Genomic DNA, 27,717 nt, shown 5'->3' with positions numbered 1-27,717 from the left:
CAATTTGTAGAGCCTGAAGTTAAATACCTAGGACACTTAATAAGTAAGGGCAAACAAAAGATAGGCCCCAAGAGAGTAGAAGGGATTGTATCCATACCTTTGCCTAAGACTAAACAAGAACTCAGAAAATTCCCAGGAATAGCTGGATATTGCCGTTTATGGACTGACTCATATGCACTAGTCACAAAGCCTCTCTACCTAAAACCTACCCAAGAAAAGCCTGACCCTCGCCTGTGGACTTCTGAAGAAATCCACCAGGTTGAAGAGCTAAAACATCTGCTTATAACTGCCCCTGTTTTAGCTTTGCCTTCCCTAGAGAAGCCATTTCACCTTTCTGTTAACATAAACAAGGGGGTAGCTTTAGGGGTCCTTACCCAAGAACACAGAAGTCACCAGCAACCCATGGCTTTCCTATCAAAAGTTTTAGATCCTGTAACCTGTGGATGGCCTGAATGTTTCAATCCATTGCAGCTACCACCTTGTGAACTGAAGAAAGCAGAAAACTAACCTTTGAGGGGAAAGTTAGTTGTAAGCATGCCCCATCAGGTTAGAACGATTTTAAATCAAAAGGCAAGAAAATGGCTTACTGACTTGAGAATTTTTAAGTGTGAAGCTATCCTGTTATAGCAAAGGCCAAGACCTGGTCCACAAAGAATTAATCACCCAAGTATTAGATAACCTCCAGCTGCCAAAAGAAATAGCTATTGTCCATGCTCCAGGACATCAGAAATGTGTTTCTTTTCAAAGTGGAAGGAATAACCTAGCAGATTAAATAGCCAAACAAGCTGCCGTTTCCTCTGAAAACACCTGTTTTTCACTTAGGCCCTTGCCTTCCTCCCCTGACTGCAGTCCCCATCTTTTCTCCCGCCGAAAAGGAAAAATTAATAAAAAGAGGAGGCAAAGAAAATTCAGAAAGGAAATGGGTGTCACCAGACCAAAAAGAAATGTTATCCAAACCCTGCGTGAGGAAAATTCTCTCTCATCTGCATCAAGGGACTCCTTAGGGACTTCAAGCTATGTGTGATGTAGTCCTCGGGGCCTACAGATGTATAGGAATTTATACTTTCGCAAGGCAAGTTACAGATAGTTGCCTAGTATTTAAGAAGACTAATAAGCAGACCCTCAGAAAACCACCTGTTGGAGGGAGAAATCCAGGATTAAGGCTGTTCCCAAGTGTCCAAATTGATTACACCAAAATGCCCCCAATCGGTCACTTAAAATATTTACTAGTGATAGATCACCTTATTCATTGGGTAGAAGCTACTACCTTTTCAAGTGCAACTGCTAGTAATGTAGTCAAGCCATTAACTGAAAATATTATACCCAGGTTTGGATTAATAGAAGATGTTGATTCAGACAATGGGGCTCATTTCACTGCACATGTTGTTAAGAAACTAGCCCAAGTTCTAGATATAACATGGGACTACCATAACCCCTGGCACCGACCTTCACCAGCAAGAGGAGAAAGAATGAATCAGACTCTGAAAACCCACCTAAGCAAATTAGTCCTAGAGACTCAGTTGCCATGGACTAAATGCCTCCCCATGGCCTTGTAAAGATTCCAAACTGCCCCTCAGAAAGATGTCGGCTTATCTCCTTATGAAATGCTGTATGGGTTGCCCTATCCACCCTCCACTGCTGACATTCCTCATTCAAAACAAAAGATCTGTTTCTCAAGAACGATATACTTGGTCTATCCTCCACTTTCTCTTTCCTTTGGACTAAAGGCCTCTTGGCACAGATACCACCCCTTGAATTTCAGTTCACCACCACCAGCCCAGAGAGAGACCACACTTTCATCAAAGGTTAGAAGAAGGGAAGCTCAAGCTTCCCGGAGGCTGAAGTAGAAGGATCACTTGAGCCTGGGAGGTCAAGGCTACACTAAGCTGTGACTGTGCCACTGCACTTCAGTCTGGACAAAAGAGTGGCACTCTGTCTCAAAACAAAAACAAACAAACAAACAAAAAAGATGTAACACATTATAACTGTCAGACCATTTGTTGCAACCTGGGCTACAATTTTTTTCTTTAAACCCAAAAGAACTTCTGACCAGGTAAATATAGTCTTTTTTTTTAATGAAGAATCTACTTTATAAAGTACCTTCCCTTACCAGTGAGAAAGAAAAGGAAAATACAAAAGAGCTGAGTCAAATCTGGAGTCAATAAAGGTTTGCAGCTCTTCAGACAAGAACCCTTTCCACGAATTCTAAAAGTAAATAACAGGCATGTTGAAAAAAGATTTCATTTTATGAAAGATTCTGCATCAAAACCTTTTACAAAAATAGTATACAAAACCCACTAAACATCCTGTTCCATCTTCCACTCTGAAATCACTACTTGGTCTAAATTCACAGTTTCATTAATAAAAATGAACACAGTAAAACAGTACTCTATGCCTCCATCCCACCCAAACAATTATCTTCAAATGATGTCCAGATTTCTGTACACTATTTGCGAATCCTACCTAGGTCTTAAAAAAACATCTCAGCTTTAGAGGAAAATCACTGGTTAATTAAAATGTCATTTAGGGTTGTATTTGTTTTCTATGAAGGGATAATAATGGGATATTTTATTTTCATTTATTACTAAAACAACATCTTTCATTATTAGAAATATACTTCCATTTCAAGATATATTTCAAAGCAAATTATATTCTTCAACTAGCCACTTTCATAGGTGTTTTGAATGCAATATTTTATTATAAAGCCTTGGCTGACCTCCAGTGTTAATTAGCACAAAGATAGGTTTATTCTCAAAAGACACGACATTCTTTTCAGCCTTCAAAGTGTTTTCATCAAAAATTACTATGTATCATACAAATAATATGCTCACTGTAAACATTTAAACGATTCAAAGATAAAGTAGAAAGTCAAAGTCTCCACCTATCTGCCCTCTAAGATGTTACTACTTATGCTTAACATATTTTATTTTTAAAAAGGAGGGGAAACCACATCATAACTACTTTAAAAGGCCTTTACAACGGCCGGGCGCGGTGGCTCAAGCCTGTAATCCCAGCACTTTGGGAGGCCGAGACGGGTGGATCACGAGGTCAGGAGATCGAGACCATCCTGGCTAACACGGTGAAACCCCATCTCTACTAAAAAATACAAAAAACTAGCCGGGTGAGGTGGCGGGCGCCTGTAGTCCCAGCTACTCGGGAGGCTGAGGCAGGAGAATGGCGTGAACCCGGGAGGCGGAGCTTGCAGTGAGCCGAGATCTGGCCACTGCACTCCAGCCTGGGTGACAGAGCAAGACTCCGTCTCAAAAAAAAAAAAAAAAAAAAGGCCTTTACAACTTCTTTGTAATTACACACACACAGAGAGACACACACACACAGAGTGGGGAAGGAGAGGGCGGGGTCGGGGGAAAGAGGGAAGGACAGACAGACACATACACTAACCACTGATAATTTACTTATTATAATAAGTCAATGTAAGACTTATTATTAAACATACCAAAAAAGTGAGAAAACAGAGATGGGTGGGAGATGGGTCTGCAATTTCAACATCCGAGGTCAAAACAACTTATTAGGAGATAATTTAGAATGTCTTCTTGTCAACCCTATTTGGGGAAAATATTGCTTTGATAAAAGGTTACAGACTAACATCAAAAAGGAGCCGCCTTTTGAAGGTCAATCAATCCTTTGGTTTTAGGAAAAACTAAAATCTTACAAAACACTGACAGTAAAACATACAGAGAACTCAAACTGATCTAACTGCACTTATCCTCTCCTTGCCAATTATTCTTTATCACTAATTTTCCCAAACTACCATTCTATTAGTTTCACATTGCTGTTACAACAAATTATCACAAACTCAGCGGCTTAAGACAACACAAATTTATTATCATATTATCATTTCTGGAAGTCAGAAGTCCGAAATGACTTTCATTTGTTTAAAATTCAAGGCGCAGGCAGGGCTGTGTTCCTTCTAGAGTCTGTGTGGAGAAAGTGTTCTTTTGCCATTTCCAGCTTCTAGAGCTGCATTCCGTGGCTCATGGCCTCCTTCTTCCATGTTCTAAGCCAGCAGTGTAGCATCTTCGAATCTCTGACTCTGACCACTGACTCTCCTGATACTCCCTCTCACTCATGAGAACCCCTGTAATTACACTGGGACACTCAGATATTTCCGAATAACCTCCCATCTTGAGATCCTTAACTTAATCAAGTATGAAAAGTTCCTTTTGCCATGTAAGGTAAATAGTCACAGGTTCTAGGGATTAAGAAGTGAATAAATTTGGGGGAGCCATCCTTCCGCATAACACAACTACTTGTTTACAACAGTTCCCTGATTAAAAACCTTTAATAACCAAAACCAGACAAAGACATCACAGGAAAACTATAGAACACATCTCTATGTATAGACACAAAAGTCCTCAAAATACTTTCAAAACGAATCCAGCAACATATAAAAAAGATTGTGCAGCAGGATCAAATGATACTTATCTCAGGAATGCCAGGTTGGCTTAACATTCAACCAAGGTAGCCTGGCAACAGAGCAAGACCTTATCTCTAAAAATAAAGATAGGCCAGGCATGAAGGCTCATACTGTAATCCCGGCACTGTGGGAGGCTGAGCTGGAAGGATAACTTGAGCCTAGCCTGGGCAGCATAGTCAGATCTCGTATCTACAAAAAATAAATAAAAAATAGCTGGGCATGGGTGCACATGCCTGTGGTTCCAGCTACTCAGAAGGCTGAGGTGGGAAGATCACTTGAGCCTAGGAGATCGCAGCTACAGGGAGTCATGGAATACCCTGTCTCAATAAATACATAAATAAATAGCCAGGCATGGTGGCTCACACCTGTAGTCCTGGCTGCTCAGGAGGCTGAGGTGGGATGATCCCTTAAGCCCAGGAGTTTCACGATGCCGTGACCTATGATCATGTCACTGCACTCCAGCCTGGGTGACACAGCAAGGTCCCATCTCTTTAAATAAATAAAAACTATTTAATTCAGTCAATGTTAATATATCACATTAATGAAAGGAAAAAACCCACATGGCCATCTCAACACAGAAAGATCACCTGACAAAATCCAACATGTTTTCATCATAAAAATAGTCAAACTAGGAATAGAAGGGAACGTCCTCATCTAACAAAAGGTACCTGTGAAAAACCCACACCTAACAACATCATACTTAATGGTGAAACTTGGATGCTTTCTCTTTAAAATCAGTAACAAGACAAGGATGTCTGCGCTCACCACTTCTATTCAATGTTGTACCGGAGATGATTCCCAAGGCAATTTTAGGCAAGAAAAAGAAATAAAAGATCCAGATTGAAAAGGAAGAAAACAATCTCCAATTACTTGATCCTGTACACAGAAAATCCTAAGGCATTCACTTAAGTAAACAAACAAGCCAGATTATAGTTTATAACTGACCTCTGAAACAAGGCTATAGTTTCAGAGATCAGTATGCAAAAATCAATGGTATTTCTGTATCAATGAACAATCAAAAACTGAACAATTAAGATAACAAAATTAACAATCACATCAAAATGAATAAAATCATAAGCAACAAATTTCAAGAAAGTACCAAGTTTATACAATGAAAACTATAAAACACTGTTGAAATAAATCAAAGACAACCTAAATTAAAGGAATCGAATTCAGAGTCCAGAAAAAATTCCTCACATTTATGACCAGTTTCAACAAGGATGCCCAAGACAATTCAATCGGGGAAAGAATAGTCTTTTCAACAAATGGTGCTGGAACAACTGGAGATCCACATGTAAAAGAAAAAAGTTGGACTCTTCCCTTACAAAATACACAAACATGAACTCTCACATTACATACCTAAATGTAAGAGCTAAACCTATAAAGTTCCTAGATGAAAACACAGGAGTAAATCTCTGCGACTTTGGGTTATGCAAAGAATTGTTCTTAGATATGATGCCAAAAAAAACAAGCAACAACAGAACATTATCAAAATTGAAAATTTTGCTTGAAAGGATACCAGCAAGAAAGTGAAATGACAACCCAGAGAATGAGAGATAATTTTTGCAAATCATGTATCTGGTAAGGGACCTGTAGTCAGAATACACAAAGAACCCTTACAATTCAATAAGACAACCAAATTTAAAAATGGGCAAAGGATCTGTACAGACACTTCATACAGAAAAACGGCCAATAAGCACATAAAAAGATGCTAAAAATCATTCGTCATTGGGAAATGCAATCAAAACCACAATGAGGTATCACCTCACGCCCATTAGGGCGCCTATACATCAGAAAGTCAGATAACTTGTGTTGGCAAGCACATGGAAACACTGAAGTCCTTACACACTGCTGGTAGGAATGTAAAATGGTGCAGCCACTGTGGAAAACAGTTTTCCAATTTCTCAAAATGTTAAATACAGTTATCACACACCCAAGCAATTCCACTCTTAGGTATATGCCCAAGAGAAGTAAAAACATATGTCTTCACCAGAACTTGCTGTTTAGAGCAGCACTATGCATAATAGACCAAAAGTGGAAACAACTCAATTGCCCATTAAATGGTGAATGGATAAGTAAAATGTGATATGTCCAGTCACTGGATTGTCATTCATTAATAAAAAGAACAAGGTACTGATCCATGCTTTAACATGGGTGAATCTTGAAAACATTAAGCTAAATTAAAGAAGCCAGTCACAAAAGGCCATGTACTGCATGATTTTATATATACATGAACTTTATATATATATATGAACTTTCCGGAATAGGTATGTCAATAAAGACAAGAAGTATATAAGTGGTTGTCACAGGCTGAGAGGATCAGGGAATGGCGAGTGACTGCTAATGGGTATGGCACTTTATTTGGGGGTGATGAAAATGTTCTGGTCAGACAATGGTGATTGCAAAACTGTATACACACAAAAAACCAAAGAATCACACGCTTCTAAAGGGAAAATTTAGCTCGGCATGGTGGCATGCACCTGTACTCCCATTTACTCGGGAGGCTGAAGCAGGACTGCTTGAGCCCAGGACTTCAAGGCTGCAGCGAGCTATGATCACTGCAGCGAGCTATGATCGCTCCACTGCACTCCAATGAGGATGACAGTGCAAGACCCGTTCTCTCAAAAAAAATAAAAATAAATAACCCAAGGTACTCAGTTCATATGCAAACCCGCTGGTAAACACAAACTATCTCCAAGTAGTCTAGAAAGAAAATGAGCACATAAGACAACTTCTAAAAAGGCACATATATTTCTTGACATGTTACATTCAACATAAAAATCAGCTATGCAGAAGTTACATGAACATTTTATGTCAGAAAGGTAAATGACTATTATTAATACAGCAGTATATTTATGTATTTATGTATAAATGCATAAAAGGAAAAGCATCCTCAAAATAAACACCATCAATGGCTCCTCGGTGGTCACAAAACAAAATCCTCACACTTTTGTCTTCCTTCACAATTGAGCTTCATCCATCTTTTCAGGCTTATCTCCCATTATTACCTGACACAAACTTGGGTGGGCCAGTTTCCACTGACCATCCCCCGACTATTCATCCAACACTATGTTCACTGCCTCCCATTCCTGACTATTTGCCTTTTGTCTTCAACTAATTCTGGGGACATTTTGTCCAACTAAATGATCCATATTCTTCAAGGCCGGAATCAAGTCCTATTACAAAGATATTCTCTCACCCTCTCCAGAGCATAGCAACCCAGCAACTACTGGCCTCTCATAGCCCTAACCATCCACAACCCGAAGCTGGCTTCTCATCACCTCTCATAGCCCTAACCATCCACAACCCGAAGCTGGCTTCTCATCAAACAGGCACTTTTCACCACCCAAATTCAACTAATTCACTCTTACCATAATAAAGAATAGTCGCCTACAGCCTACCTTTTCCAGCCTTGATTCAATCATTCATCAATTTTATCTTTAAAGTCCCTCACTTTAGGGAGATGATATATCAGCTTTCACCCAGAGTCTAAAGAAAACAGCACTCTTGCCAATGACATAGTTCCACCTACTTGCAACATAAGGTAAATCACAATGGCAGTAGGAGGATCTCCACACTACTTTTACAGGAATGCACTGCAGGTAAAAAATAAGAAGCTACAGTACTGTTTTGCAGGACAATTTGTTTCATATGTGCATACTATCACCCTCACTAAATTAACTCTCAAGTCTTACAGGTATTATTTGTTTTCAGTTCCATGCACAGATTAGCCATTTAGTATTTACTAAATCAAACTCAATTTCTGAAGTGTCTTACATCAATATATTCATGCATATATGGTTAAAATTTTCCTTGAGAATCTATCACGTGAGAGTGTGAGCTTATTATAACAAGTAAACAGAACAGATAAATACAAAATGAAAAGAAATCTCATGATTTGCTCACATATAAGGGAGATTGTTGTGGATTAAGTTTCATGACCCAAGACACTGAAACAGAAATGGAATAAATGAGAATAAAATGAAAAGTTGTCATCAAAAATACATGAGCCACCTAAAGTCCTAGGTGTCAAGCATAGCTCTATGAGTACAATCCCGTCCCCGAGATTACCATATGCCCAGCTGTATGCCATACACTAAGAGATTCAGGAAGGAAGTGGGGTCAGGGATTGGTCCCAAACTCAATCTTTTCAAGTGGGGAAGAAAGATCTTCCAATTGAAAAATAAGGACAAAAGGTTTCACTGTCACAGAAGTTTCAACAACCAAAAGGATATTTAAAAGTTATCAAAGCAAAACCATTGTATGTTCACTTAATGTTTTTACCTAGTCCCTCAAACTCACAAAACGCTGTTTACTCAGGGACTTCTTCCAGTCTTACTAGGGAGCCTGGAAAGTGAGGGGAGGATTGCAAGGGCCACTAGAAATCTCTTCCTCAATTCCCCTTCTCTAAGAAGGGAGGCTACAGCTTGCCTCTCTAACCACTAAAAGGCATAACCCTCCTCAGAGTTAATACCTGGATTCCCTGATTGTTGTTATTTTCACTAAATGAATTCTCATAAAAATCTCATTAAGATTTAGAGAAGGCTTCCAGGGTTGAATTCCTGAACATTAAGAATAGCATGTTCTTAAAAGTTGAACTTGGAGACTGGGCCAGGACTTCATCTAGGCTATAAATGCTCACAATGGTAGGTCCTTTACCAAACATCCTGAATTAGAGTATAAAGTGATCTCATCCTCTTAAGAGTCAGAGAAACAGAACCAAGTGACTGTTTCTATAATCACTTGGTTCTGTTTCTATAATTTGATCTGAGGAAGTTTCTTACTCACAATAGGTAAATGAAGACACATACTAACCAGCAATAAAAACGACAGTATAAAGTGTCATTCATACATGCAAAAAAACAGACAAAATCCCAAACTCCGTGTTCTAACAAATCACAAAAGCCTCACTAACAATAAACTGATATGACCAAATGTTTGGACTGAAAAGCAATGCCTTGGTAGCCTAGTCATGCCCAACTCAAATAACAGAACCCTCTCGATATTAAAATCCTCACAGATCTGCCACAGATCAAGCTGTGTATGTCTCAGATCAAGACTTTGCCAAAAAGCAGTTAACACACACTTAAGAGGGAAAAAATCTACATCAGCCTCCTAAATGCAATCATCTCCACACCAGTTGCAGGTCCCAAGCTTCAATGTGTTCTGCTGGACAACGCAGTAGAAAGCTGACAAGCAGGTGGCTTTCCCACACTGACTGAACCACCTCCGGGCCCATGCCCATTCATTCTCTGGTCCACCCCATGTGCTATAGCAGACCTCCTGCTCAGGGTACTCTTTCCTTCCTTACTGCCTTCACTTAATGACTTTGTACTTTTTGCTGCAAAAATTATCTGCAGAAATCCACACTGAAAAGCAAGCTTGAGAAAGGCAGCAATAACCAACCAACATTTTTACAAGAAGAACAGTCAATTTCAAGCCCATCAGATTCAAATAGCAAGCATGGATGAAAATGAAAGATTGAAAGGTTTGAGTACCTTCTCGATGTATTAAATATCCATTTAATTTACAATTAAGCTCACTGTGCTCACTGGCCTTTTAATCAGCTTTCCAGGTCCTGCTCAGACTTGCGTAGGACATGGAAATGAAAGAACCCATAAATTTATGGACCAATCTACCTTAACTAACTTGTCAAGTGTTCCTGCATCAAGCAGAAGAAATATCAGTGAAACTGATACAGGAATTAACACCTTGTTAATCCATAAAAATTAAAGGAGCGGTATCCAATCTTCTGCTTCCCTGGGCCACACTGGAAGAACTGTCTTGCACCACACATAAAATACACTAACACTAATAATAGCCGCTAAGCTTTAAAAAAAAAAAAAAGTGCAAAAACAGATAATCTCACAATTTTTTGTTTGTTTGGAAATGGAGTCTCACTCTGTCACCCAGGCTGGAGTGCAGTGGCATGATCCTGGCTCACTGCAACCTCTGCCTCCTGGGTTCAAGCGATTCTCCTGCCTCAGCCTCCCGAGTAGCTGGGATTATAGGCGCATGCCACCACGCCCAGCTAATTTTTATATTTTTAGTAGAGATGTTGGCCAGGCTGGTCTCGAACTCCTGCCTCAGGTGATCCACCCGCCTCGGCCTCCTAAAGTGCTAGGAGTACAAGCATGAGCCACCATGCCCGGCCAATCTTTTAAGAAAGTAGCTGGGCGCCTGTAGTCCCAGCTACTCGGGAGGCTGAGGCAGGAGAATGGCGTGAACCCCGGAGGCGGAGCTTGCAGTGAGCCGAGATGATCGCGCCACTGCACTACAGCCTAGGCAACAAAGCAAGACTCTGCCTCAAAAAAAAAAAAAAAAAAAAAGAAAGTTTGTGAATTTGTGTTGGGCCACATTCAAAGCCTTCACAGGCTGCATGCACCCTGCAGGACGCAGTTGGACAAGCTTGGATTAGAGAAATCTACAAAGACAAACTAGTGACCTAGCAGCCCTCTGATCTTTCGTGATTTGCAAGAAACTTAGGATGACTATGTGGAAAGACGACAAACATCAATTTAACTGAAAGGTTCCCACCACATTGGAATGAGGAAGCTGAGCGAACTCAAAGGACTGTAAGAAAGGGCTGATGTCATCTGAACTGTTTGAAATTATAAACTCCTCTAAATATATTTCAAAGCCAGAACTCATAAGAGTTGTTCTGACACACGGATTAAAAGAGGGATGACAAAGTGTCTGTCCCCTACACTGGTCAAAGAGACAGGACATTGTTATGCTGGCAACACAGGCTGCTGAAAAGAATTTATCTGTCAAAAGGAATCAAAGTAATGACCCCAGAAGGCTCCAGAAACAGACTGGTAAATTCAGGTTGCTTTTAGACTTCCACAATGCTGGCACACAAGGAGAAAGAAAAAACTAACATTCACAGAGTATTATATTTTATATTACATTTAATCTCCATTAAAAAGATACTATTTCCCCTACTTCACCACTGAAAAAACTGATCTTTCAAAGGTTAAATTATTTAACACCAAGGTCAAAGGGTAAGTTGGAGAGACCAGATTCAAACCCAGTCTGATGTTAAAACATGTGTTTTTCCCCCACATCATAAGAGGATCTCCTGCTAATGACCTCAAATCTAAAAACTGACTTGCCCTACATCTCGAGCCCCCATCCTACAAACTCTCCCTGAAGTTGTTAATTCAGCTGTCATTGTGCACCTACAATGTGCCAGACACCATAATCCTCAAGATTCTGTAGGGACAGAAGGAACAGACAAAAATCTCTACCTCCACAGATATTATTCTAGGGGTACACAGGTAAATAAAACATTAAAATAAATAGCTTTCACACAGTAACAAATTCTATAGAGAAAAATAAAACACAAGGAATAGCAAACAAAGGAGATGCCATTTTAAACATGGTGCTGAGGGAAGGCTTCGCTGAGAAAGATATCATTTACCCCAAAAATAAAAAAGCAAGTAAGAGAAAAAACAGGTAAAAATGTTTTACCTTTTAAAACACCTTTTCCTTTAAAAGTAAAAGGTGACACTTAAACTGGCCACAACATTGAGAACTCAGGGTTCTGATGCAAAACCTCGCTGCATATAATGCATATAATGCATATAATGCATTATTTTATACATTTAAACAAACTCTACTTAAGAACTGTGTTCTAAAGGAAGGAGTATATTACAGGAAGGCAGTTTTCGGTCAGAACAAACACGCTTAAAAACTAAACCTATTGAAAGACCAAGACCCACTGAAAGTCTTTGCTTTGTCAGATTTTTTACCAAAAGGAAAATTAAAGAAACACACCATGCCCATCCAATGATTTCACCAAGGAATTTTAAGAGAGAAAATCCTACTTCTTCCTCACCCAGTAGTCAGTGAAATGACTGAGGAAATTCACAAGTTCACTGGGGCTGTTTTCATGTAACACAGGGACAACACATGACAGAGACAGTGGAACCCTACAGGTTGCCTAGTATTTGAAAGACTGTGAAGAGGAGGAAATGTCAAAATTCAAAGTCTTAAATGATGTGCTTTTAAGTATGTTCATCAATTTCACCACTCAGGAGTAAAGCCAGCTATAGTTGTAAGGAATCAGACATATGAGGGGTGTGAAATAAGCAGAAGCACACTAGTTAGGGATTTGTATTCTTCCCACATTTTCCACTTTATTTTATAATGCTGAGAAAAAACACATTTAATAGTTTTCTGCTGTATAAAAGAGACACATTCACTTTATGTCAAAATAAGAGTCACTCAATTTTAATACAACTATCTCAATTTATAAATTAACATTCTCCCCCACTGCCCACACATAGTAAGTCTTTTACAGTGTTGATTAGAGAAGCAAAAGTTGCTGCTACAATTCTCTTCCTGCATTTTAATATAAACAATCATCAGTATTTTCTTCATAGAGTGCAGTGTGGACACCATCATCAGAATGTACCAGCGCTGAGTGTGCAAAGTTTACAAAGATTAGCAATATCAAAAGTTTGGAGATTTTTGAAATTCATGCTGCCTGCAAAGAACTATGTAAAAACTCAATCACTATAGAGGACCACACAGTAACTCAGGCATGAAGTTACATGGTTGTGTGATTGGTTTGGGAGAAGGAACAGAAAGCACTTCCACCATCCTATATGCCTGAGCAAAATTAATGCAAAACCTCAGAAGCTACAAAAAAGTTTATATACCTAAATCAAAATTGGTGTCCACAGCAGTGCTCAGCAAAGTGCCTGTGGAGCGCAAATTGGTAAATATTTTACGCTGTGCAGGTCATATGGTCTCTGTTAAACAATATGTAAATGAATGGGTGTGGCTGTGTTCCAATAAAGATTTATTTATAAAAAGAGGCAGCATGTTAAATCCAGTCAGCAAGCTATAATGTACCAACCCCTGGTCTAACACTAACCAAATACCTCTTAATAAGCCAAGAAACAGTGTGTCCTCTTGGGCCAGAAGCGGTGACTCACGCCTATAATCCCAGCATTTTGGGAGGCTGAGGCGGGCAGATCACCTGAGGTCAGGAGTTTGAGACCATCCTGGCCAACATGGTGAAACCCTGTTTCTACTAAAAATACAAACATTAGCCAGGCGTGGTAGCAGGCGCCTGTAATCCCAGCTAACGGGGAGGCTGAAGCACGAGAATCACTTGAACCCAGGAGGCAGAGGTTGCAGTGAGATGAGATCGCGCCATTGCACTCCAGCCTGGGCAACGAGAGAAATTGCGTCTCAGAAAAAAAAAAAAAAAAAAAAAAGGAAATAAAAGTATACAAAGTGAAAATGAAGAAATTAAACTGCCCTTATTTGGCAATGACATTACTGTCTAGGCACAAAATTCCAAAAATCTACAAAAAAGCTTCTAGTACTAAAAATGAGTTTAGCAAGGTTGTAGAATCCAAGGTCAGCACATAACATAAAATCGTCTTCCTATATCCTAGCAATGACCAACTGGAAATTGAAAAGTATCATTCACAACAGCATCACAACCCATGAAATAAATATATAAGATTACAAAAAACATGTAAGATCCAATTGCTAAAAACTACAAAACACGGATGAAAAATCTAAGAAGGTCTAAATAAATAGATATACCATGCTCATGGCTCGTTATTAAAATGTCAATTGCCTCCTGATTTCCAGCTTCAATGCAATGCCAATCAAAAACCCCAGCAGGCTGAGCATGGTGGCTCACACCTGTAAGCCCTACACTTTGGGAGTTCACGGTGAGAGGATCACTTCATCCCAGGAGTTTGAGACCAGCCTGGACAACATAGAGAGATCCTCTCTCCACAAAAAAAAATTAGCCAGGCATGGTGGTGCATGCATGTGAGCCCAGTTACTTGGGAGGCTGAGGTGGGATAATCACTTGGGTCAAGGCTGCAGTGAGCAGTGATCCTGCCACTGCGTTTCAGCCTGGGCAACTGAGTGGGACCCTATCTTTCTTTCTTCTTTTTTGAGACGAGGTCTTGCTCTGTTGACCAGGCTGAAGTGAAGTGGTGCAATCTTAGCTCACTGCAACCTCCATCGACCAGGTTCAAGCAATTCTCCTGCCTCAGCCTCCCAAGTAGCTGAGATTACAGGTGCCCGCCACCATGCCCAGCTAATATTTCTATTTTTAGTAGAGACGGGGTTTCGCCATGTTGGCCAGGCTGGTCTTGAACTTCTGAACTCAGGTGATACGCCCGCCTCAGCCTCCCAAAATGCTGGGATTACAGGCATGAGCCACCGTGCCAGGCCATGAAACAAACTTTCTTCCACCCACAGCTTTCTCTTCTCTCCCCATTTACAGCAGTAAGACAGCCTAACCTGGGAAAGACAGAGAGAGAGAGGGAAGCTACTTCCAAATGGACGCCTGTCCCCATCAGTAATAACCAAGTCTATTCAAGTGCCAGATGTTAACTTTAAAAGAAGGGAACATCAAAAGTCCAAGTTTCAGACAGGTGCGGTGGCTCACGCCTGTAATCCCAGCACTTTTGGAGGCCGAGGCGGGGGGATCACGAGGTCAGGAGTTCAAGACCATCCTGGCCAATATGATGAAACCCCATCTCTACTAAAAATACAAAAGTTAGCAAGACATGGTGGTGCGTGCCTGTAGTCCCAGCTACTCGGCAGAGGCAGAAGATTCATTCGCTTGAACCCGGGAGGCGGAAGTTGCAGTGAGCCAAGATCGCACCACTGCACTCCAGCCTGGGTGACAGAGTGAGATTCCTTCTCAAAAAAAAAAAAAAAAAAAAGTCCAAGTCTCTTTGCCTAGCTTGGTCAGGAATGTTTTTACCCTCACTCTGTAAGGGTCACCAAATATAATTTTTAAAGGTTCACCCTCAATCTATAAGTTTGATCAAACATAATGTTTAAAGGTTTACTATAATCTCTTCATAAGAAAACTATTGGAAAGATGGAATAAAATATACAGAAAATGTCCTTAACAGGTAAATATTTATTTTTCTTTTTTTATTATTATACTTTAAGTTCTGGCGTACATGTGCAGAACGTGCAGGTTTGTTGCATAGGTACACACGTGCCACAGTGGTTTGCTGCACCCATCAACTTGTCATCTATATTTGGTATTTCTCCTAATGCTATCCCTCCCCTAGCCCCCAACCCCCAACAGGCCCCAGTGTGTGATGTTCCCCTCTGTGTGTCCATGTGTTCTCATTGTTCAACTCCCACTACAGGTAAATATTTCTAGAATGTATCTACTCCATCGGGTGCTGTAAGTATTCTAAACTGTGCTGGTATAGCCGCTTTAAATCACTGCTTTCTTCTGTAAATGGTGGCACCTTTAAAGTGTTATCTTGAAGGGGAAGTGAGTGATTTGCTTATGTCTCTGTACTGAACCAACACTGTTAACACCCAGTCCAGCTCTACCTTAAACAAGTCTGAGAAATACAGACATAATCCACACGTGTTACTTGTCAAGACTAAGGTAAAATAAAGTTGGAACTAACTCATATCCTCTTATGACTGATGACTGAAAACAATCCATCTCTCACCATTTCCTAAATACCATAGTCACAAAGAGCTCTACCCCACCAAGCACTCTGCGAGTCCCACTCTCAAAGGAAGACTCACAGGTGACTGAGAAGATAAATTCGCTATTGTTTCCATTATCCTTCAGTTTACATGACCTAAGAAATGCTTTACTATAAGACTAACAAGTCTCAGGGCCCCTTCTTTACGAAAGAAATAGCTAAGCCTCTATACTCAGAAGCATCAGACTTTTAAGAATGCTTAAGTCATGTAAAAACGTATCAAAATTATTATCATTACAGCTACCAGGAAATAGCTACCTACTTCATGTTAAATACTGCAGTTAAGTACCTCACAGTTTCATTCATCCCTAAAAACACTGCAAAGCATGTTACCAACCGTTATGGAGTAGGAAACTGAAGCTCTGAGAGGCTATGCAACTAGTCAATGGAAATGTGGGGATCTGAACTCTACCTAGCTCCAAAGGGTGTACGTTTTACTAAAATGTCTAATTTTTTTCCAATTTCACAATGGAGGGAGAGTTGTCACTACAATTTTAATAATTTCACCAGCTGGGGTGGGATGGCTTAGGCCTGTAATTCCAACACTGTGGGAGGCTGAGGTGGGAGGACAGGTTGGGTTCCCGGCAGACAACTGGGAAACAGTGAGATTCCGACTCTAAAAAAATAATAGTTTCACCAAAAGGGGGGGCGGATTTCTAAATCGGAATCTCTTGTTGAAATCCTTAGAGCACCAGTTAAGCCCCACTTCTTTTTTTTTTTTTTGAGGCGGAGTCTCGCTCTGTCGCCCAGGCTGGAGTGCAGTGGCGCGATCTCGGCTCACTGCAAGCTCCGCCTCCCGGGTTCCCGCCATTCTCCTGCCTCAGCCTCCCGAGTAGCTGGGACTACAGGCGCCGCCACCACGCCCAGCTAATTTTTTGGTATTTTTAGTGGAGACGGGGTTTCACTGTGTTAGCCAGGATGGTCTCGATCTCCTGACCTCGTGATCCGCCCGTCTCGGCCTCCCAAAGTGCTGGGATTACAGGCTTGAGCCACCGCGCCCGGCCAGCCCCACTTCTTTAAATAAATAATAACCGACAGATTTTTTTTTTTAAGTTAGAAATCCTTTTAAAGTAAATTTCATCACAGATCTGCAAGTGAATTGTCATTTTGGACAAGTCCCCAGAGTTAGTGGCTCTCTCCTGTGTACGATAGCTACCACTAGGCAGTAAAAATAATTTACCCAATTCAAACACATACCGTGCCTGCACTGTTAAGACTACTGGCAAAGAGGGTACAAAGCTAAGTAAGGTCTATCACAGCCCTCAAGGAGTTAAGGACTAGAGGAGGAGTCCCTTTATAGTACAGTATGTGTGCAGTTACTATTTAGTCAAGGCAAACGAAGTGTGAGAAATCCTAAAACAATAGTACCTACAAGATAACATGCCATCTCCGCCCAGAGAAGGAAAGCAACTGGTGCACTCGTTAAGTTATGTTGTAAACAGTACTGGCTTACATTGTGTCCCTCCCTGACAATCCCTTCCAACCTGTCAACCAACCTCCTTCCCCACAATCACACACACACACAACCACACAACCAGGAAGGGAAGCCATCAAGCGAGTATTGTGAATCCTAAACTGGCTCTATAGTTTTAAAGTACAACGCCTGTGCCTGAAGAAAATTTGTCTTTAGCTTCATCAGGTGAAGAAAATTGGTTTTATAACACAAGGCCCACCAAACCAGAAAAGCCCAGGAACGCTTCTCCACATGACTCACTTAGCATGAGAAATCACTCAGAACAAACTGACATACACAGTTATTTCTCAAATTTTTCTTTTTCATTTAGCAGACGGTAAAGGAACACAACTGAAGTTAACAGTAAATGACACTCTGGCTATTTTGTTCATTTGTCAATATGAATGACAGACATTTAAGCTAGTTCCATCTGGAGAACTGAAACAGAATCATGTTCATATAATAAGCCACACAAATTATTCAGTGGAATACGTGCACCCAAAACTGGACCAGACTTGTACTTAATGCAGCCTGCAAATCCCCAAGAGTCCACGACGGAATACAAGAACAGTAACATTGGTTTCTTAACTGATCTTAGCTCCTTCACAAACTTGCCAATGACCTTTCAAGAACTGCACCGTTTGTCCTCATCTGGGCAATCCAATGGTTTAGAAAAACTGAATAAACTGCTTCTTCGAAAAATAAAACAATGCGGGGGTGGGGGGCAAGTAGTAACAACAAAAAAAAAAGGCACACTGATTTTTACTCTACTGAAGCAATCAACTCTCCAAATACCTTCATTACTGAGTGTCAGCAAAGAATGAACACCAAAATACCGCTCAATCCAACTTCCATCGTGAATTCCTGAGTTCACAGTAGGAGCATTAAATGTGACGGTATCACTGCTATAAGAACTACTTCCAAAACAAACCTATCTACCCCCTTTCTTGATTTTAAAAAAGAGAGAAAGAGGAGAGAAAGAAAGTTTGTTTGAGGGTTTTTGCTTTTTTCAATTTCACATACCGGTTTGCCTTTACAAAAAAAAATAAGATTAGTCTCAAAGTATAGCTGCAAGTTGGACCGACTGCACAGGTCTCCTGGGTCATTCGACTCGGAGCGGCGGGGTTTCAGCCGGGCCGCGTCCCGGAGAAGCAGCGGAGACCCCAGCAGGCGGGCGCCGTCGGACACATTTACCGTCCGCGTCGGCCCCGGGGAGCCGCTCCTCCGCGCCCGCAGCACTTGTTCAGGGCGCGGACTCCACAGGGCGGCCGCCGGCCCCAGGGGAGGAGTGAGCCCGCCCCAGCAGCGCCAACCAGGAGACCCGGGGAAGGGTTCCGGGCCATCCGTGGCGGGCGCGCCCCCCACCCGGAAAGCGGCGACGGCCCCAAGTTGGGCTGCGGAGTGTGAGGCGCGCTGAGCCCCAAGCAGACAATGCGGGAGAAGGGTGATGCGCAGAGAGGAGGGGTCCGCAAAGCTGAGGTCCCCGCGCCGCCCGGCTCCCCGTCCGTCCCGCCTGCCCCGGAAGCCCCGCGCAGCCGCCGACCCTCCTCCGGGGCCCGCCCCACCTAGCGGCCGCAGGGGACGGGCCGCGCTCCGCACCCCCACCCCGCCTCAAATTACAAAACTTGCCCCAACTCCGCCAACTAAGTTGCGCTCTCACAGTGACGCTCCCGGGGCTCCTCCGCCGGCCGAGACAGCTCCTCACCTTCGCCGCGCAGAAAAACAATAGGCGGCCGCTCCCCCCGCAGCGGCGGCGGTGGCTAAACAGGCGGCGACCGAGGCGAGCAACGGGCACGGCAGTCTCCGCCGAACACAAGCGCTTCACCGCTGCTGCTCCGGCTCCGCGCCGGCCCTGCACACAGCCCCGCCTGCGCACCAGCTACAAGCTGCCCGGGGGTGGGCGGGGCACGCAGGAGGGCGGTAACGCCTGCGAGTCCTCCCGTGAGTACACGCGGAGCAAGGGCTGCGAGCTAGGATTGCACGGCAGAGCTGCCCATCCCGCTCCACGAGACCAATAGTAAGGCACCTGGGCGGGGCACTCAGGTTGCTGAGGGAGGCTGAGGTTGACCGCAGCTGCTGCTTCGTGGCAAAGTGATCAAATTAGAATGGCTGGAAGAGGCTGCTCTGGGAAATGCCCACCCACGGTCTCCTCTCCGCCCTGTCTCCAGAAACCGCCCTTTCTCTGTGTGCCGGTGCTTACCTGAGCTGTAGCACTTAACCACATAGAGGAGAAATAATTTACTCCTCTATTCCCGCACTTCAACTCAGGAAGTGAGGTTTAGTCTTCTGTGTGCACAGCCTAGGACAGTCTAAGGTATTAGGTATTAAACAAGTGTTGGATGGATGCACGGCGCTATAGCGGAATCACAATTGTGACAGTGCATTCCGTGAACTTTTGGCTACTCGATCACCACAAAGTCATTCCGTGTTCGAGCTGCAAATGACCTCAGAAATCATCTCGTTGCTTTGAGAAACAAAATGTGGTCCGTGTACCAACGGTGGCCGAGGAGAATATATTAGTTGATACACAAAGATACTTCTTTTTTCAAATAGTTAAGTGTTTTAGTGCGCATTAGGAGGGAAATGCCTATCACGTCAAACCATTGTTTCATTAATGGTATTTCTTAGGTCAAATAAAAAGTGTCAAAAAATAAGTATATTTCAAGAAAAATGTTAAGTAAAAATTGAGACACTTTATATGCAGTTCAAGAACGGGCAAAAAATAGGATTTAGTCATTAACCTTGTGAGAGTAGGAGTTACTTATGTCCTTTTTCTCTCCCCCATCACTTAGCATTTAGCCTTACTTTACAAGGGGCTTGTATTTATTTTAAACTGATAAAGGGCTTTGAGAGCTTATTAAATGGAAAGCATTGTGTATTTATTTAATGATTTATTTAGAGACCGAGTCTTATTCTGTTGCTCAGGCTGAAATACAGTGGCACAATTTGGCTCACTGCAACCTCCTCCTCCCTGGTTCAAGCGATTCCCCTGCCTCAGCCTCCCAAGTGACTGGGATTACAGGTGTCTGCCACCATGCCCAGCTAGTTTTTGTATTTTTAGTAGAGACAGGGTTTCATGATGTTGGCCAGCTGGTCTTGAACTCCTGAGCTCAGGTGATCCACCCGCCTCAGTCTCCCAAAGTACTGGAATTACAGGCAATAACCATCACGCCTGCCTTGGTTTTTATCCCAAAGGCTCAGTCATGCAATACAAATCCTTACATGTGAGAAAACCCAGCTGCAGACAGCACTGTACTACACCCAGCATGCTGCCAGGCAGTTTGAAGGTGGGAATCTGGGCACCCCATCATCCTTCAACTTGACACTTTGACAGGCCTTTAGGGGAAGTCCTTTGGGCCCCATCTCAACCTCTCATTCCAGAAGAGGCTGAGGATCTGACCAGCCGCCTGCAGTATTTCCCACAGCGTGTGGGAGAGTTGGAGAGGGAGCAGAAGAAGGCAAATAGGGTGAGTCAACCGTCTAACCATACCCTGGCAGCCCGGCTTTCCAGATGGAGGAGTGAGCCTAAAGGTCCCTTCTGCAGGAAGGCATGTCCCACCCAGAAGGCAGCATGGGCCATTTCTCACTGCTTTTGTGTGTGGTCATTAGAGGCAGCCTAGGGCTGTGTTGGCTGCTGTGGGTGAGTTGGGGAGCCCTGAGGGGAGCAAGTACTGGACATGGAGCTTGGAGGCCAAATGCCTGCCCTGCCCTTACCTGACTGTGGCATTGACCAAGTCCTAGGTGGGGGTTAGGATACTTGTACCAAGAAGATACAGAAGAGTATCTTTAGTATGTTACCATTTGTGTAGAGAGTGGGAACACATGTGTGTGTGTGTATGTGTGTGTGTTTGTGTGTGTGTGTGTGTGTGTGTACTATGAAACTATACATAAAACATGTCTGCAAGGATTCGTAAAAAACTCAGGAGAGAGGAACAGGGTGGCAGGGAGATATTTCCCTTCTGTATTTTCTGAGTTTTGGACTATGCAAATGTACTCTTCAAAAAGTGAACACAAGATTATTCCCCTTTCTATCTGTGCCCCCACCCCCCAGCTGTTAAAGGTGGAAAGCATCCAGGTTCTTGGCATCTTAAACAAAGAATTGGACAAAACGCACAAAGCAAGGAAAGAATGAAGGGATTTATTGAAAATGAAAGCACACTCCACAGTGTGGGAGCGCGCCCGAGCACAGGGGCTTAAGGACCCCGTTACAAAATTTTGGAGGGTTTAATGACCCCCCTAGAGGATTCCATTGGTTACTTCAGGTACGCCCTATGTAACTGGAGAGGATGAAGTAAAGTTACAAAGTCATTTACGCATATGCCCTATGGAGAGGATATTTCCTGTTATAGCTGAAGTGTGAACTGGCCTTATGTTCCCTGCCTCCAGACCCTATTTTCCTGCCTCACAGTGAAAACAGGGGCATGGACAATCAGATATACCTGGATGTTTAGATCCCAGCTCTGTCTGAGTGACCTTGGGCAAGCACTTAACCTCTAATACCCCATGTTTTTCATCTACACAATAGAGGTGATAAAAGTAACTGTCTCCTATGGTGGTTGTGAGGATTAAATGGGGTTGTTAGCATGATGCCTGGTGAAGCACTCAATAAAGGTTCAAACAGGGGTAGTCATAATGGTAAGAACGATAGCAATATTCTCTGATCTCTCTGGGCCTCTGCTAGCCAGCTATAAATTCGATCTCTCTCTGTGTCCCTTCCACCCTTACTGAGTTCTTTGAGAAACAAATGAGACCACGGGCTTGGAAATGCCTTGAAAATATGTCAGGCATGATTGAGAGTGATGAAGTGTTGCTTTGGAATAGTCACTGTAGCTGTCTTCCTGGTCGGCCAGCTGCTCCTCTGCCTGCTGTATCCTGACTTCACCTTTCTGTATTTGCAGGACAACAACCAGTTAAGCAGAGACAGAGATGCCCTCAGGCTGCAGTTAGACAAGAACACCTAGGATGGGGGAAGGTGGAATGGGAGGTCTGGGGCCCTTAGCATGGGTAGCGTGGGCGAGGTGGGAGGGGTGCAGGTGAGTATGGTGAGGTGGTTGTACAGGTTTGTATGCGTGCACCGCTAGCTCTAGTGCCATCTGTGCCCCAACTCATGCTATAGACTTGGGCAACTCATGTCTTCTCTCTGGCCTGTCACCTGTGACATTTGATTCCTGGGGACCCTTACAGTACCACAGTTCTGTGGTTGTGGGGCAAGGGTAGAGGGTTGATCACCAAAGCAATCCTTTCTATTTTTCGTTAATTCCTTTCTCTGCTGCCATTGGCCATAGCAACAGCAATAAGGAGCTGAAGCAGAACTCAGCTTAGGCAGAGCAGCTTATAGTCATACTGATCCACAAGGCAGCGATGCAGCATGACTTCGAGGAGCTGAAAAACAAACTGGAGATCGCCGACCTCACACTTCAGCAGGTAGATGGAAGGAAGATGATCCTAGGTGGCCAGGAGTAGGTGAGGACCAGTGACAGCCCTTCCTAACTTCTGTGTCCTTTCTCACAGGTGATGGAGTGGGTGCAGTATCTGCAAATGGAGACAGACCAGTATGCCGAGTATCTCCATGGAGAGCACGCCATATGGTGGCAGAGGATGCAGATGTCAGAGCAGGTGAGGACCACTGACAGCCCTTTCTAACTGCTGTGCTCATTCTTGCAGGTGATGGAGTCACTTAAACAACTCCAGCTAGAGAGAGATGAATATGCTCAACATATAAAAGGAGAGAGGGCCCGGTGGCAGGAAAGGATGTGGAAAATGTCAGAGGAGGTGAGACCTGACCCTTCAGCCCCCCACCTTAAATAGGTCACTGGATCTTTCTGGGCATCTGTAAAATGGGAATAGTACAACCAGAGGTAGTCATGGGTCTGGGCTTTGTGGAGGTAGGAGCACAGAGGAAGATAGTAGCCTGTCCAGCCACCAGTCCATCTCTCCAGGGCCCTTTCCCCTGTGCTTCGGGCAGGTTCGCACATTGAAGGAGGAGAAGTAGCGTGAGTGCATCAAGTACAGAAGCTGGAGACAAGCTTGGCTGAACTGAAGAACCAGATGGGTGAGCTGGGGTTGGCGTGACCTGGAAGCAGGACCGGCATCAGAGGGCTGTAGGGGTGGCTTAGAATGTCCCAGGGAGGTGGGTGCATGGAAGGGCTTTGAGGCAGAGGGAAAGAGGTCAGTGCCAGGAGACAGCAAGTCTTGTAATCTCCATGAGCCTCCGTGTCCCCATCAGCAAAGAAGGAGGAGTGCCAGTTGTCAGCCACCCACAGCGCTCTCTGTCTGAAAGTGGCTTGGAAGATTGACTACCATCCGGGTGCGAGGAATCATTAGCAGGGAGGCCAAGTGTGGGAAGCCTGAGAGGAGTTGTGGACCAAGAGGAGGGTGTTTTGTTTTGTTTTGTTCTTTTCTGAGAATCCAGAGGCACTTATTGTCTGCTTCCTTTTTCAGCCGAATCCTCATGCCTGGAGTCCCCAGCAGGGCCCTGAGAGCTGGAGCAGCAGCTACAAGCCGAGGCTGAGCACCTGCAGAAGGAGCTGGAGAGTCCGGCAGGACAACTCCAAGCTCAGGTGGAAGACAATCAGGGCTTGCGTCAGCTGAATTGGGAGCAGGAGAGGCTGCAGGAGCAGGAGAAGCTGCTGGAATGGAAGGCCAAGCTCTGGGAGGAGCAGGCGGAGGTGCACAGGCAAACCTTCCCGAATGACCGCACCACCATCAGGCGCAGGCAATCCTTCCCGAATGACCGCACCACTATCAGCTGCACGCTCTCCCAGAACCACAAGCTGAAGGAGCAGCTGACTGAGAATGAAGGAGATGGTAACCCCTTCCCCATCAAAGAAGGGCTGGGAAGCAGGCACCAGCCTCTGGGGAACGGAGGTGCGAGGCCAGAGACAGCTCCAGCCTAGGGGACAGGTGACCGCAGCACCCTCCAGGGCAGTGCTGTAACTGTTTCTTGCTTCCTGCCCTCTGAATTTTAGAGGTGGGTAGCCCGGGGCTCCTCCCAGGTCTGAACATCATTATCCCAGCTAGAGGCATGGAGTTCCCCAATCACAGGGAAAGAGACAATGGTATAAGAGGCTCCTTAGATTGAAACTGAATTCCAGCCTCAGCTCCACTGCTCACCATTGAACTACCTTGCATCTCCAAGTCTCGGTTTCTTTAACTTCAAAACGAAGTTAGCATTTTCCTTGCAGAGGTGCTGAGGATTAAATGAGATAATACGTGGAAACATTAGGCATGTAGTGCACTTAGCAGATGGTGTTTGGCTCCCTCTGCTTTTCCACCAGTCTGTGGCCTACAGTTTAAATGGTAGGAAAAAGGGTGTGAGATTTGAGGCTGGGGAAGGAGGCAAGACAATGGATGCAGTCACTTAGGCCTGGAGCAAGGGGCCAGGAGCCTGGGCAGGCAACAGCCCCACAGTGCCCTCGCTACCCTACTTATGGGCCCAGAATCTAGAAGCCAGCCACCAGCTTCAGGTGGAGTTGAAGAGCCAAGAGGCTCAGACTTTGCAGAGGCTCAGACCAGTACCTGGGTCACCTGCAGCAGTATGTGGCCGCCTATCAGCAGCTGACCTCTGAGAAGAAGGTGCTGCACAGACGGTTACTGCTGCAGACCCAGCTCATGGATCGGCTGCAGCAACAGGAAGCTCAGGGCAAAACAGTGGCCAAGATGGTCTGCCAAGAGTTTCAGGAGACCCAGATGAGGTAGTTACTGAGGGCTGGGCCCTGAGGGGGACAACCTGGCAATCTCCGTGCCTTCTCACCCTCTTTCCTGGCCCCTTAGGAGCACCTGGAAGCTGCCAGCCAGCAGAACCAGCAGCTACAGGCCCAGTTGAGCCTCATGGCTCTCCCTGGGGAAGATACAGGAGACCACTCAGAGGAAGAGGAGAGAGCCCCAGGAGGAATCGGGGACTGCTGGCAGTGTAGGAGTGAGGAGTTGGAAGAGACCTTTAGAACAGCTGGTCATTATGCTTACCAGGTGTCTGCACTAAGTTCGACATTGATATGGTGACCTCCCAGGAGCGGGGGGCCACCAGGTTGCCTGAGGATGGGTAGACTGGTCCAGATCAGAAAGGGAGCAGGTCAGAACTCCCGCACTGATGGCTAGTGGGACTGTGCCTGGGCAACACACTGAGACCTTGGCTCTTAAAAAAAAAAAAAAAAAAGAATGAAAATAAAGAACAGCTGCTCATTCCCCTCTGGGAAGGGGCTGGCCCACAGTTACACAGTGAGGGTGGGGACAAGGGTGGGCCACAGTACCTCCCTTTTTGGGTTGTCTGAGGACCCCTCTGAACACCCCCACCCCCTACAGGAGATGGACTGGGCAGGGAGGAGGAGGAGAGGGATGAAGAGGAGGAGGGGGGGAAGGAAAAGGGGAGGAGGAAGGGGGGAGAAGGAGGGGAGGAAGAGGAGGGGGAAGGAAGAGGAGGAGCAGCCGCCTGGGCCCATGCTGAGCATTCTGGAGGACCTGGAGAGCTGGGCAGCCATGATGAGCCTGACTCCAGCTGCCCCACCTTTGCCGCCTTCCACTGTGGTCCCTCCCAGACCCCCTTATGCTCTTAGTTTCCTGCCTTCTGGTTTCTCTGGAACCTCATGCCTTCCCTGGGAGCCAGTAGTCAGACATCATGTTACCTGTGACCCACAGGTGCGCCCTCTGAGGCCCCAAAGGAAGGGCTCCTCTCCTGCTCCCTGCCCCGTTTGTCCTGTGTATCCACCTACAAGAATGTGCACATCTTGCCTGCGGGTGGCCTTTTTAAACTCGGCTTTAGCCAGTGCCCAGGAAGAGCAGCAGACACAGTCACATGGGCAGCTGAAGGAGTAAAGGGTACACTGCCAGTGTGTGGCTCACCCGGTGACCTCGGCTCAGAAGGAACCAGAGGTGGCAGCCCCAACTCCAAGAACTGGGGGGCGATTCTGCGTGTGGGGAGAACACCGGGCTTTCACCATGTTGGCCAGACTGGTCTTGAACTCCTGACCTCAAGTGATTCACTCTCTTCAGCCTCCCAAAGTGCTGGGGTTACAGGCCTGAGCCACCACGCATATTCCAATGAAGACCTTTTTAAAATTTGCAGTTCAGATTGTGGAAAATTTGAGCTACAAATTAACAAGAGTTGATGCTTCACATGAATGTTGTCAGATTCATCTTTTAATAAACAATGTTTACATTTTTATTTAATGTCATTCATCTTCCTATAAGGTATGGTCAGTGGATTTGCAGGTGGAGAAGATGAAATTTATAATGTTTATGACCAAGCCTGGAGAGGTGGTAAATTAAGATATGGCCCAGAGTATTTATAGGTCCAGTAAAAATCTAGACAAGGACATGTTTGGTGATGACCTAGAAGCCAGAATAAAGACCAACAGGTATCAAGCCGTACAACTCCGTTTCAGTGTTTACACCAGTGAAAACAAAGTAGTTCATAGTCTTTTCTCTTGTTTCCTAGATTTGTTCTCGACAAGTTTTCTGGTTCAGACCACAGGCAGAGAGGCCGAGAGGATGAGAAGGACCAGTTCAGTTTGAGGAAGATCCTTTTGGTTTGGACAAGTTTTTGGAAGAAGCCAGACAGCTTGGTGGCTCTCAAAGACCCTCAGCAGCAGCCCCAAAGAACATGAGCATGAAGGCAAGAAGAGGAGGAAGGAGTAGACACACATCTCTTCAAAGCAAATGAACTGTGATTATCCATAACCCTGATGACGCAAGTGCTATGGGGCAACACTTTGTGAGTGGTCGGGATACAAACCAGATCTGGATGCTACTTTCTATTATTGGAGAAGGTGGGAGTGGGGAGAGGGTGGGGATAGAAAATTCTACTTTGAATTATTTGGTTTTTTTAAAGAGTGGCTTTTATTTGTGCTCCTCCCACCTTTCAGCATTCATAGAACATGCTGGCCCACATCCACAATCAAGACCACTGCCTTTTGTGTGACACGTAGTTCGCGTTAATATTTTGTGTAAGAACAACTGCTTATGAGTCAAGTCGTCCCAACCGCAGTGAGGTGGAGAATGTTCACATGTTGGAACTGTCCTGTCAAATAAATGTGGCCCCTGTTGCGCTGTGTTTTAATTTGGAGTGGGGAAAAGAAGCTCTTGCTTTGTTTCAAATAAAAACCTTTAGACAAAATTCTCGGTTATGTTTCCTTTATGTAATAGGCTGGCACAGTCTCAGAAATCTTCCTCTTCATCAGATGTTTGCAAAACTTTAGGCCTTTGAGCTTGAACCTGGAGGTGAAAAAAATAAGCACTGTAAGGAAGGAAAGGCAATGTCTGCAAAAATATTCGATCTGAAAATCACCTTTTTATGAGGGAGTCAGTAAAAAGAACTCAGGCAGTTT

General features: G+C 44.2%; 2 long non-coding RNA genes and 3 pseudogenes across 4 annotated transcripts in view; 1 reads left to right on the top strand and 4 right to left on the bottom strand.

Moving 5' to 3' along the window:
* LOC100427042 (chondroitin sulfate proteoglycan 4-like) overlaps nt 1–20,975 on the bottom strand; it is a 62,534-nt pseudogene extending 41,559 nt beyond the window's left edge. Inside the window, exons 1-2 of the transcript XR_013395417.1 lie at nt 20,886–20,975; nt 19,025–19,274 (exon numbers count right to left, since the gene is read on the bottom strand). The product of XR_013395417.1 is annotated as a chondroitin sulfate proteoglycan 4-like (transcript). The remainder of the gene's footprint in view (nt 1–19,024; nt 19,275–20,885) is intronic.
* LOC144330124 (uncharacterized) lies at nt 557–8,566 on the bottom strand. The gene is made up of 2 exons (XR_013396010.1): nt 7,717–8,566; nt 557–7,669 (listed from the first exon to the last, which is right to left on the bottom strand). It is a non-coding gene; the product is annotated as an uncharacterized LOC144330124 (long non-coding RNA).
* LOC144330123 (uncharacterized) lies at nt 10,392–18,410 on the bottom strand. Its single transcript, XR_013396009.1, has 3 exons — nt 16,955–18,410; nt 14,882–16,650; nt 10,392–13,406 (listed from the first exon to the last, which is right to left on the bottom strand). It is a non-coding gene; the product is annotated as an uncharacterized LOC144330123 (long non-coding RNA).
* Nucleotides 20,976–20,978: 3 nt separating the features above from the next.
* On the bottom strand, nt 20,979–22,488 carry LOC144329780 (uncharacterized; annotated as a pseudogene).
* A 268-nt stretch (nt 22,489–22,756) lies between these two features.
* LOC100426005 (golgin subfamily A member 2-like) lies at nt 22,757–27,506 on the top strand (annotated as a pseudogene). The gene is made up of 11 exons (XR_013395416.1): nt 22,757–22,819; nt 22,907–23,011; nt 23,054–23,167; nt 23,361–23,447; nt 23,837–24,279; nt 24,835–25,082; nt 25,167–25,276; nt 25,805–25,872; nt 26,128–26,748; nt 26,829–27,104; nt 27,256–27,506. The product of XR_013395416.1 is annotated as a golgin subfamily A member 2-like (transcript).
* Nucleotides 27,507–27,717: the final 211 nt, after the last annotated feature.

The sequence above is a fragment of the Macaca mulatta genome, chromosome 7, assembly GCF_049350105.2.
Source record: "Macaca mulatta isolate MMU2019108-1 chromosome 7, T2T-MMU8v2.0, whole genome shotgun sequence".
NCBI lineage: Eukaryota > Metazoa > Chordata > Mammalia > Primates > Cercopithecidae > Macaca > Macaca mulatta.
The sequence above is the reverse complement of the archived record's forward strand: the minus strand, read 5'-3'. Positions and strand labels throughout refer to the sequence as shown.